This window comes from Aquarana catesbeiana, linkage group LG03 (genome assembly GCF_042186555.1).
Source record: "Aquarana catesbeiana isolate 2022-GZ linkage group LG03, ASM4218655v1, whole genome shotgun sequence".
NCBI classification, from domain to species: Eukaryota; Metazoa; Chordata; class Amphibia; order Anura; family Ranidae; genus Aquarana; species Aquarana catesbeiana.
The window spans coordinates 109,594,579-109,606,021 of NC_133326.1; the positions used below are offsets into that span (position 1 = coordinate 109,594,579).

At 44.3% G+C, this 11,443-nt stretch overlaps 1 protein-coding gene across 2 annotated transcripts in view; it reads right to left on the reverse strand.

The window, feature by feature from the left end:
• The window catches only part of SCAMP5 (secretory carrier membrane protein 5), a 48,441-nt gene extending 46,387 nt beyond the window's left edge, over positions 1–2,054 (reverse strand). Inside the window, exon 1 of one of the 2 annotated variants that reach the window (XM_073618941.1) lies at positions 1,924–2,054. The gene's annotated coding sequence lies outside the window, so the exon portion shown is untranslated. Of the gene's footprint in view, positions 1–1,871 lie in introns of both variants that reach the window. The other variant, XM_073618940.1, reaches the window with a different exon arrangement.
• Positions 2,055–11,443: the final 9,389 nt, after the last annotated feature.

Genomic DNA, 11,443 nt, shown 5'->3' on the forward strand with positions numbered 1-11,443 from the left:
GTGTACAGATGACAGAGGGGGGGTGTACAGATGACAGGGGGGGGTGTACAGATGACAGAGGGGGGGGTGTACAGATGACAGAGGGGGGGTGTACAGATGACAGAGGGGGGGTGTACAGATGACAGAGGGGGGGGGTGTACAGATGACAGAGGGGGGGGGTGTACAGATGACAGAGGGGGGGGTGTACAGATGACAGAGGGGGGGGTGTACAGATGACAGAGGGGGGGTGTACAGATGACAGAGGGGGGGGTGTACAGATGACAGAGGGGGGGGTGGTGTACAGATGACAGAGGGGGGGTGTACAGATGACAGAGGGGGGGGTGTACAGATGACAGAGGGGGGGGGTGTACAGATGACAGAGGGGGGGGTGTACAGATGACAGAGGGGGGGGGTGTACAGATGACAGAGGGGGGGGTGTACAGATGACAGAGGGGGGGTGTACAGATGACAGAGGGGGGGGTGTACAGATGACAGAGGGGTGGTGTACAGATGACAGAGGGGGGGTGTACAGATGACAGAGGGGGGGGTGTACAGATGACAGAGGGGGGGTGTACAGATGACAGAGGGGGGGTGTACAGATGACAGAGGGGGGGGGGGTGTACAGATGACAGAGGGGGGGGTGTACAGATGACAGAGGGGGGGGGGGTGTACAGATGACAGAGGGGGGGTGTACAGATGACAGAGGGGGGGTGTACAGATGACAGAGGGGGGGTGTACAGATGACAGAGGGGGGGTGTACAGATGACAGGGGGGGTGTACAGGTGACAGAGGGGGGTGTACAGGTGACAGAGGGGGGTGTACAGGTGACAGAGGGGGGTGTACAGGTGACAGGGGGAGGGTGTAGAGATGAGGGGGAGGGTGTAGAGATGACAGGGGGATAGGTGTACAGATGACAGGGGAGGGTGTACAGATGACAGGGGGAGGGGGTACAGATGACAGGGGGAGGGGGTACAGATGACAGGGGGAGGGGGGATAGGTGTACAGATGACAGGGGAGGGTGTACAGATGACAGGGGGAGGGGGTACAGATGACAGGGGGAGGGGGGATAGGTGTACAAATGACAGGGGAGGGTGTACAGATGACAGGGGGAGGGGGTACAGATGACAGGGGGAGGGGGGATAGGTGTACAGATGACAAGGGGAGGGGGGATAGGTGTACAAATGACAGGGGAGGGTGTACAGATGACAGGGGGAGGGGGGATAGGTGTACAGATGACAGGGGGAGGGGGTACAGATGACAGGGGTGTATAGATGACAGAGGGGGGGTGTACAGATGACAGGGGAGGGGGGATAGGTGTACAGATGACAGGGGAGGGGGGATAGGTGTACAGATGACAGGGGAGGGGGGATAGGTGTACAGATGACAGGGGAGGGGGGATAGGTGTACAGATGACAGGGGAGGGGGGATAGGTGTACAGATGACAGGGGAGGGGGGGGGGTGTATAGACGACAGGGGAGGGGGGGGGGGGTGTACAGATGACAGGGGAGGGGGGGTGTACAGATGACAGGGGAGGGGGGGTGTACAGATGACAGGGGGGGTGTACAGATGACAGGGGGGGGGGATAGGTGTACACATGGGGTGTATGGGGGGGATGATAACACACAGAATGAGATCCCCTCTGACAGACAAGAGACCCTCAATGTCAACAAATGTCATTCGGCCCCCGACCCATCCTGAGCGATCTCCTTCCACACTGCCCGATGCAGCACGACACTCACACGGCTGATCACATCGCTATGGAGGATAAGCCGGGAGTACCGGTGATCGGAGGACAGTGACCGATGCCGGACTGATCTGATGACCCGGAGACACCCCATTCATCCTCCCCATACGGAGATCACCATCCCCCGCACACAGATCCCCCTCCATACCACAGACGTCCTCCTCCAGCCTCGGGCACACACCGCTCTCCAGCCGCTTTACCTCTCCCGGATCTGCCCACGTCCCAGTCTCGCGAGATCTCCAGTGTGGTGTGTACAGTACACCGGGCTCCCCCTGCGTCATTGGTCCTCCGCCTGTTACTGCGCATGCGCATCCTTCCTACCACTTCTGATAACCACGATAACAAACCATGTTAAAGTGACACTAAATTATATCCTTATTTTCCAAAAATAAAACACACCTCCACTGTCCCTATATTTCATGCTGTGTATTTCTCCTCTTAGAGCTCCTGCACCTCTTTTACCCCTCATTTCCATTTGTTTGGAACAAGCAGTGCAGGTTGGTTGCAGTCATATGCATTGCTTTATGGACACTACAAATCCCATAGGCCATCTTCATAGCAAGCAAGAGAGGGTGACAACGTTCCTACATACAGCGACCATGGAGAGCGATCGTAGTCACCCTCCAACAGGAAGCCACATCACAGCAACAATAAAAGAGGATTTGGAAATATGAGGGAGTAGATAGAAGGGATCTTTTTGAGTTCTAAATTTATATCTGAATAGAATTTTGTTTTATTAGAGTTTGGGCTCCATTCACATCTGGACATTCCAGGAGTCCGCACAGAAATGCGAACATTCCTAGAATGTGCAAAAAACAAGCATCGCACTTATGGTGCCATTATTTGTGAATGACACCCCAAACACAACAAAAACATGCCTGAAAATAGCAGCAACAAATGCAGCAAAAAAGCAGTAAAAAAAAACGTGCAAACCAGATCGCAGCAAAAAGTTCCACAAGCTACTTTGTCATGTTCCCACGCTTCCGTATCCACTTCCCTACCCGCCTATAGACATATGACGTCCACAGATGGGATCTCCCATCCTGGGTGGACGTCATATGACGGCCTCGGGTTCCCGGCCGCTTAGGGGGCGCGCGCGCTCGCCGCGTTGCTTGGAACCCGGTGCGTGTGCCCGGCGGCAGCGATGTCCGCCGGGCACCCGTGATTGCCCGTTAACCGGGCCGGACCGTGGATCTGTGTGTTTAAACACACAGATCCACGTCCTGTCAGCTCAGAGGAGAGCGATCTGTGTTCCCAGAACGGAGGAACACTGATCGGTCTCCTCCCCTTGTGCGTCCCCTCCCCCTACAGTTAGAAGCATTCCCTAGGAAACACATTTAACCCCTCCCCGCCCCCTAGTGGTTAACCCCTTCACTGCCTGTCACATTTACACAGTAATCAATGCAATTTTATAGCATTGATCGCTGTATAAATGTGAATGGTCCCAAAAATGTGTCAAAAGTGTCCGATGTGTCCGCCATAATGTTGCAGTCACGAAAAAAAATTGCGATCGCCGCTATTAATAGTAAAAAAATAAATAAATAAATAATTTTTTTTTTAAATGCCATAAATCTATCCCGTATTTTATAGACGCTATAACTTTTGCGCAAACCAATCAATATACACTTATTGTGATTTTTTTTTACCAAAAATATGTAGAAGAATACGTATCGGCCGAAACTGAGGAAAAAATTTGTTTTTTTTTAAAAAAATTGGGATATTTATTATAGCAAAAAGTAAAAAATATTGTGTTTTTTTCAAAATTGTCGCTCTTCTTTTGTTTATAGCGCAAAAAATCAAAACCGCAGAGGTGATCAAATACCACCAAAAGAAACCTCTATTTGTGGGGGAAAAAAGGGCGTCAATTTTGTTTGGGTACAACGTTGCACGACCGCGCAATTGTCGTTTAAAATGCGAACGCGCTGAAAACTAAAAATTGGTCTGGGAAGGAAGGGGGTGAAAATGCCCGGTATTGAACCGGTTAAAAAGATCTTACAAACAAGCGTCTATACAATCCAGAAAAAAACGTCTCTACTCACAAAAATCTAATAACTATGCTAACCCTTTAAGAATTATTACAAAATATACTAATCAACAAGAAAAAAATAAAACAATTGTAGCGAGATACTGGCACATGCTATCAATTTGTCCCTGCAACACTTCTCTTTACTTTTAAAAGAGCCACATCTGTTAGAGATAACAGAATTCAAAGGAGATGGAATTCAAAGGAATCCAACCCTTCCAAATGGTCAAATCTTTCATCCAAAACATTTTGCAAACTGCAAAACCATTAGAGTGATATTCATTTGCAATGAGATTGCAGTTGCTTCTACATTGGAAAAAAAACAACTTACATTTTGGAGGAGGGCATACAGGCAAAAATACCTGCATAAAAAGTATGAAGGTATACAATCCAGATCTCCCTCTTGGTTGACATGCCAAGATGGTACATGGTGGTAAATTTCCAAATATCTTGGTACTGGATCGTATACATCCCAGCTCCAGGGGAGGGAACTGGAACAAAGTCCTCCTCCAAATGGAGCTGCGTTGGATCCACAACTTGAAGGCCACACAGCCACCAGAGTTAAACGAGGCTATTGGTTTTAAACCATTCCTCGCAGGGTTTTCATCTGGAGGAATGGAAAAATAATCTATACATTAGTGACCTGGACTTTATGCCCATAAGAATGGTCACTAATCCGTGATTCCTGCGATATAATCCGCTTTTATATACAGCCTATAGCTTTTTCTTTTTCTTTCCCTTCTTTGTTTAATACCATGAAATATAACAAGTTCTTTCTGCTGTAAAATTTCAAGTTTGCCTAAATAAATGTGTGCCTTTGCTTTCTGCCTAAATCTCGTTAATATTGCCTATTTTACCCCCTTCCTGACCAGAACACTTTTTAAAATTTGGCACTGCGTCGCTTTAACTGACAATTGTGCGGTCGTTCGATGCTGTACCCGAATAAAATTTGGTCCTTTTTTTCCCATAAATAGAGCTTTCTTTTAGTGGTATTTGATCACCTGTGGATTTTATTTTTTGTGCTAGAAACATAAAAAGGCGACAATTTTGAAAAAAAAAACCAAAAAAACAAAACAAAAAAAAACCAATATTCAGTCACAGTTATGCAGTAATTTTTGTCTGTCAGCTTACCTCTCCATGTGTTCAGATTTAGGGCCGGTTCACACTGCTGCAAATTCTATTGCGAATTAGAGCCGTTGCAATTGCTCAAATTTGCAAGTCATTTACATAATATAGTTCTCCATTAGTGCAGTTCAGATCAATGCGTTGCGAATCTAAGCTGCGTACAAAAAGGGTCCTGTGCGAGTTTGATCCGTGTGCGTTGCAAATTCAGCTCCATAGACTGCAATTAAACTCACAATGAAAACGCAATTGTACATTCACATCACTGCAATATTCATTTTTTTTTATATGGCTGGCCAGACATAAAATCGTGATCCCCTCCCAATTTGACAACCAATTCGCAATATTTGCTGTAGAATCGCAGTCGATTCGCCAGAACACATAAAGAATTCGCAACGAAAATTCGTAACGCAATTGGATCAAATTTGCGCAAAATTCGCACCGCAGCAGTGTGAACCGGCCCTAAGAGGCCAGCCACTCTCACCTGGCTGCTTAAGTAATCTCTCCTCAAAGCATGGCTCCACCCCAGCCCCTATCAGGGAAATCTATATTAACCTGTGCACTGCAAGCCAGCTCTACTGATCAATATTATGTGTTTTGGCTTCTGTGTCCCATGGCTGGGCCTGTTTACCGTCCTTGGCTTGTTCTTGACTGTCCTCGTCTGCTTCACATCCCGACCTTTGGCGTGGTCCTTGACTATCCCTATCTGCTTGTTGCCTGACCTTTTGGCTTATCTCCTGACTATCCTTTACTGTCCCAGTCTGCTGCTTTCTATCTACCTCCCTGTACTCTACTGTGAGCTGGAAGACCCTGGGGGCTGCCCCGCTGGCTCTAAGATTCTACGCCCTGGGAAATCTCATGCATCTAGCTGATCTTTGTTGGTGCTCCAGAGTACCTGCTTTCCTGGACCACCCAAGGTTCCATCTGCAGCAGTCAGCCATAGGGTCCACTACCTTGCGGTGCACCCCAGACCCCCATGGGGTGCCTCTGTCACCTGGACTCAGGTGACCTGACAAATATTTTAACTTTTTGCTATAATAAATATCCCCCACATTTAAAAAAAAAACTAATTTCCTCATCAGTTTAGGCCAATATATATTCTTCTACTTTTTTTTTTTTTTTACCAAAAATAAATCGCAATAAGCGTATATTGATTGGTTTGCGCAAAAGTCATAGCGTCTGCAAACTATGGGAAAGATTTATGGCATTTTTATTATTTTATTTTACTAGTAATGCTGGTGATCTGTGGTTTTTAGCGGTACTGTGACATTGCGTTGGACAGATCGGAGACTTTTGACACTTTTTTGGGACCATTGGCATTTATACAGCAATCAGTGCTATAAAAATTCACTGATTACTGTGTAAATGTCCCTGGCAGGGAAGGGGTTAACTGTGTGTTCCCTTGTGTGTTCTAACTGTATGGGGATAGGATCGACTAGGAGAGGAACCATATCGTTTTTCCTACTTAGTAGGAACAAACGATATGGCTCCTCTCCTCTGACAGCACAGGGATTTGTGTGTTTACACACACAAATCCCCATGCTGGTGCTCGTGCATGCGATCGCATGGCCGGGGACGGTTGTGCTCGCCGCCCACGTTCACCGGGTCCCCTGTCGTGCATGCGCACCCTCCGGTGGCCGAAAAACATAGGTTGGACTTGATGGACTTGTGTCTTTTTTCAACCTCACCTACTATATAACTATGTAACTATGTATGTAAGGGTAGGATGTACCTGTACGGGATTTCGCCCAGGAGAGCCATTGTGCTGCAGTATATCTGCGTGACATGGTCAATTATACTGATATATATATATATATATATATATATATATATATACACATATTTTACATTTAGTAAAATTTTAAATTATATTTACTATATCCCAGAACCATATATGCCTTTTATTGCAGGATCTCTGCACTTTGACCCCAGCGAGTCCTTCTGGCCATTTTTCTTCTGAATGTCACGGAACGTCCCACACTCCGCTTGAGTGCTTCCGTCATATACCACTTCCTCCCAGTCTGTATACAGATATCAGATATTCCAACCTCTCTGAGCAGAAAACAAGGCGACACTTGCTTCACTGCTAACATGGACTGTTTATTATGAATCAAAGTTACAAGACTTTATATGCCGTTGGAACCTCCTCTACCAATACAACTGTAACTTAATTAACATGAGCTAATTATCTAATCCTTTATACAGCCTAGGTGACTGAGACATGACCTTTCGCCCAGACTTGTGGTCACCGAGCTTCATACAGTTAATTAACACAATAGCAGTCGTCCCGTCTCCTACATTGTATAGAGGACAATGTCATTAGCTCATTCAATTAACATAAACACAGGTTGATGACACCAGCATCTCCTCACAGGATGTGTCCCAACAGAATGAATCCATTGAAAATCCAGGGCCCATAATCAAAAGGCAACAGGCTTGCATACAGTCCTCTCCAACAGCCTCTGTCCCGGCTAGGTCTGTGACATATATATATACACATATTTTACATTTAGTAAAATTTTAAATTATATTTACTATATCCCAGAACCATATATGCCTTTTATTGCAGGATCTCTCCACTTTGACCCCAGCGAGTCCTTCTGGCCATTTTTCTTCTGTGGGGCTTAGAGAAGGTTGAGAACTGGCTATTTGGGAGAGATACACTATGCAGTTCTAAGATTCCCTTTGACGGTTGAGATATTGGAGCAGAGAGTCAGGAAGCACAGTCCTTTTTATGGTTTAACTGTAAAATGATGGAATGTTAATCTACTACATCACCATAACATATGTAAGTGTATTCTCCAATTTTTGAACAATTGTCATCCACAATATATATGCATATCTTCATGCCATATACTTACTTTTTTTTAAATGATATTATACATACATTTTCCTCTTCAATATACACCCCTGAAAAAGGAAATATTTGTACTCCGAAACGCGTTTGTGTGCAAGAGGATCATATCTGTCATGCTAGTAGATGGTGACAATGTCATAGATGCATAATACATTCCTTCCTTATATGTTTGTTTTACTCAATATGTTTAATAAATAAGGTTTCTATTTAAATACTCTTAGATACTCTTACTTTAATTACCGTATTTATCGGTGTATAACACGCACCCCAAGTTTAGGAGGGAATTTTAAGGAAAAAAACTTTTAGGAGTAAAGTTTAAGGAAGAAAAACTTACATTAAAATGCCCATCAATGCAGCGTTATCGGTGTCCATCTGCAGCCTTTTCAGTGTCAGTGCAGCCTTGCTTTAGTGTCTATTGCAGCCTTGTCAGTGCAGCTTTGCCCCAGTGCAGAATTGTCAGTGCAGCCTTGTCAGTGCAGCTTTGCCCCAGTGCAGAATTGTCAGTGCAGCCTTGCCCCAGTGTCCATTGTAGCCTTGCCCCAGTGCAGTCTTGCCCCAGTGCAGCCATGTCAGTGCAGCCATGTCAGTGCAGGCTTGTCAGTGCAGTTTTTCTCCAGTGCAGCCTTGCCCCAGTGCAGCTTTGCCCCCGTGCAACCTTGCCCCAGTGCAGCTTTGTGGGATCGCCGCGATCCCTGCCGACATACACAGCGTATGTGTAAATTCAAATATGGCGCCGAGACTGCAGGGACTCGGCGGAGCCGAGATACACATGCCCGAGAGTCCTCGGCTTTTCCCTATGGGCGGGACTGTAAGCGGCGCCGATAAAAGCCGAGGACTCTCGGGTATGTGTATCTTGGCTCCGCCGAGTCCCTGCAGTCTCGGCGCCATATTTGAATTTACACACGGCTGTGTATGTCGGCGGCGATCGCGGCAATAGCCGCGATCGCTCCGATCATACAAAATTGGGGGGGGGATCGGCCTATAACACGCACCCACGATTTTCCCCTGATTTTCAGGGGAAAAAAGTGCGTGTTATATGCCGATAAATACAGTATGTGTGCCTTAAAAGTCCATCATGGGGGTTTTTCGTTTTGCCTTTAACCACTTAAGCCCCGGACTATTTGGCTGCCTAAAGACCAGAGGACTTTTTACAATTTGGCACTGTGCTGCTTTAACTGGTAATTGCGCGGTCATGCAATGTTGTACCCAAACAAAATTTGCGTCTTTTTTCCCACAAATAGAGCTTTCTTTTGATGATATTTAATTGCCTCTGCTATTTTCATTTTTTGCAATATAAATGGAAAAAGACAGAAAATTTTGAAAAAAAATGATATTTTCTACTTTTTGTTATAAGAAAAATCCAAGAAAATCAATTTTCGTCATACATTTAGGCCAAAATGTATTCGGCCACATGTCTTTGGTAAAAAAAATGTCAATAAGTGTATATTTATTGGTTTGCGCAAAAGTTATAGTGTCTATAAACTAGGGTACATTTTCTGGAATTTACACAGCTTTTAGTTTATGACTGCCTATGTCATTTCTTGAGGTGCTAAAATGGCAGGTCAGTACAAAACCCCCCCAAATGACCCCATTTTGGAACGTTGACACCCCAAGGAAATTGCTGAGAGGCATGTTGAGCCCACTGAATATTTAATTTTTTTGTTCCAAGTGATTAAATAATGACAAAAAATAAATAAATATTTTTTTTTACAAAAGTTGATACTAAATGATATATTGCTCACACTAGCACCCCAAAATACATTTTGCTGCTTCTCCCGAGTATGGGGATACTGCATGTGTGGGACTTTTTGGGAGCCTAGCCGCGCACGGGGCCCCGAAAACCAAGCACCGCCTTCTGGATTTCTAAGGGCGTAAATTTTTTATTTCACTCCTCACTACCTATCACAATTTTGAAGGCCATAAAATGCCAAGATGGCACAACACAACCCCCCCCCCCCCAAATGACCTCATTTTGGAGAGTAGACACCCCAAGCTATTTGCTGAGAGGCATGTTGAGTCCATGGAATATTTTATATTTTGCCACAAGTTGCGGGAAAATGACAAACTTTTTTTTTTTGCACAAAGTTGTCACTAAATGATATATTGCTCACACATGCTTTGGGCATATGTGGAATTACACCCCAAAATACATTCTGCTGCTTCTCCTGAGTACGGGGATACCACATGTGTGGGACTTTTTGGGATCCTAGCCGTGTACGTACATATGCCCATGGCATGTTTGAGCAATATATCATTTAGTGACATCTTTGTGCAAAAAAAAAAAAAAAAAATTGTCTTTTTCCCGCAACTTGTTTCAAAATATAAAATATTCCATGGACTCAACATGCCTCTCAGCAAATAGCTTGGGGTGTCTACTTTCCAAAATGGGGTCATTTGGGGGGGGGTTTGAACTGTCCTGTCATTTTATGCACAACATTTAGAAGCTTATGTCACACATCACCCACTCTTCTAATCACTTGAAGACAAAGCCCTTTCTGACACTTTTTGTTTACATGAAATTTTTTTTTTTGCAAGTGTTAGGGGCAACTTTTAAACAAGTTGCTTTAAGTTTATATTGCTTTGTCAAATTATTGCTTCTATAGGAATTAAGACACAGAGTCAGCAATCCGTGTATCAGTTCTGAGCATAAAGGACTGCTCCCTTTACTTCTTTCAAAGGCCTTTTATAGGCAGCTCTACAAGCAGTAATCTTATCGGCATTACCAAATGAGGTTAAGGTACAAAGAGTTTCTTATCAGTGAACATGTAATGATTATTCAGCAATCAGCAGTTCCAAATTCCATCTAGATACAGATTGATACGTACACAGAAGAGAAAAGCACAAACAATTTAAATAGAACAATTGATATGTACACAGAAGAGAAAAAGCAGAAACAATTTAAATAGAACAATTGATACGTACACAGGTAAGAAAAAGCAGAAACAATTAAAGTGGAACTCTAAGTCATTATTTCAACCCTATCAATTTCCCCCTTTGACATCATCCTCTCCCTCCCCCTGGGTCCTCATGAATAAGTTCTAGTCAGTTTTTCCCCAGAGTCCTTTCCCTGACCGCGAGTTGTCAGAGGGGTAGAACCCATCCCCCTAGGTATTACCAACATCTTAAAATTCAAGAAGAGGAGTTTTATAGGAGTAGGGTGATGTCAATACACATTTATCGGTATGCCCTGTCTATTCTCCTAATTTTCCTATTTATTTTCCTGTATACACATATATTTGTGATTGTAAGTGATATTAATATTAGAATAATAATTACCATTGGACTTAACAACCAGTGAAAGGTATTGGTTGCTGTAGAAGACATTCCACTAAATATATCCCACCAATGTGGTGCAGTATCCTGTTGTATCTGTGAGGAAAGATGTACTAGTCTACCTTTGTCAATAATCATTTGCTACTTTAGGATCATCTATAGCCCATTCGAAAGTTGTTGTTTCCTCTACTTCAAGTACATTAATACCAGGAGTCCATGCATATATTTGTAAAACAACAATCTTCAACAAAAAAATATGTAAGTAGATATTTCATCATGTTGTTTTCTCGGGTTGTTTCTTGCAATGTGATGCGTGTATCCAGGTAGGTTTTCCTTCCAGCTTTACTGAGGTGGCTGTGGTCAAGAGTACTTGGTAAGGACCTTCAAACCTGGGTTCCAATGTCTTTCTGGTGTGTTTCTTTACATATACATAATCCCCTGGTAG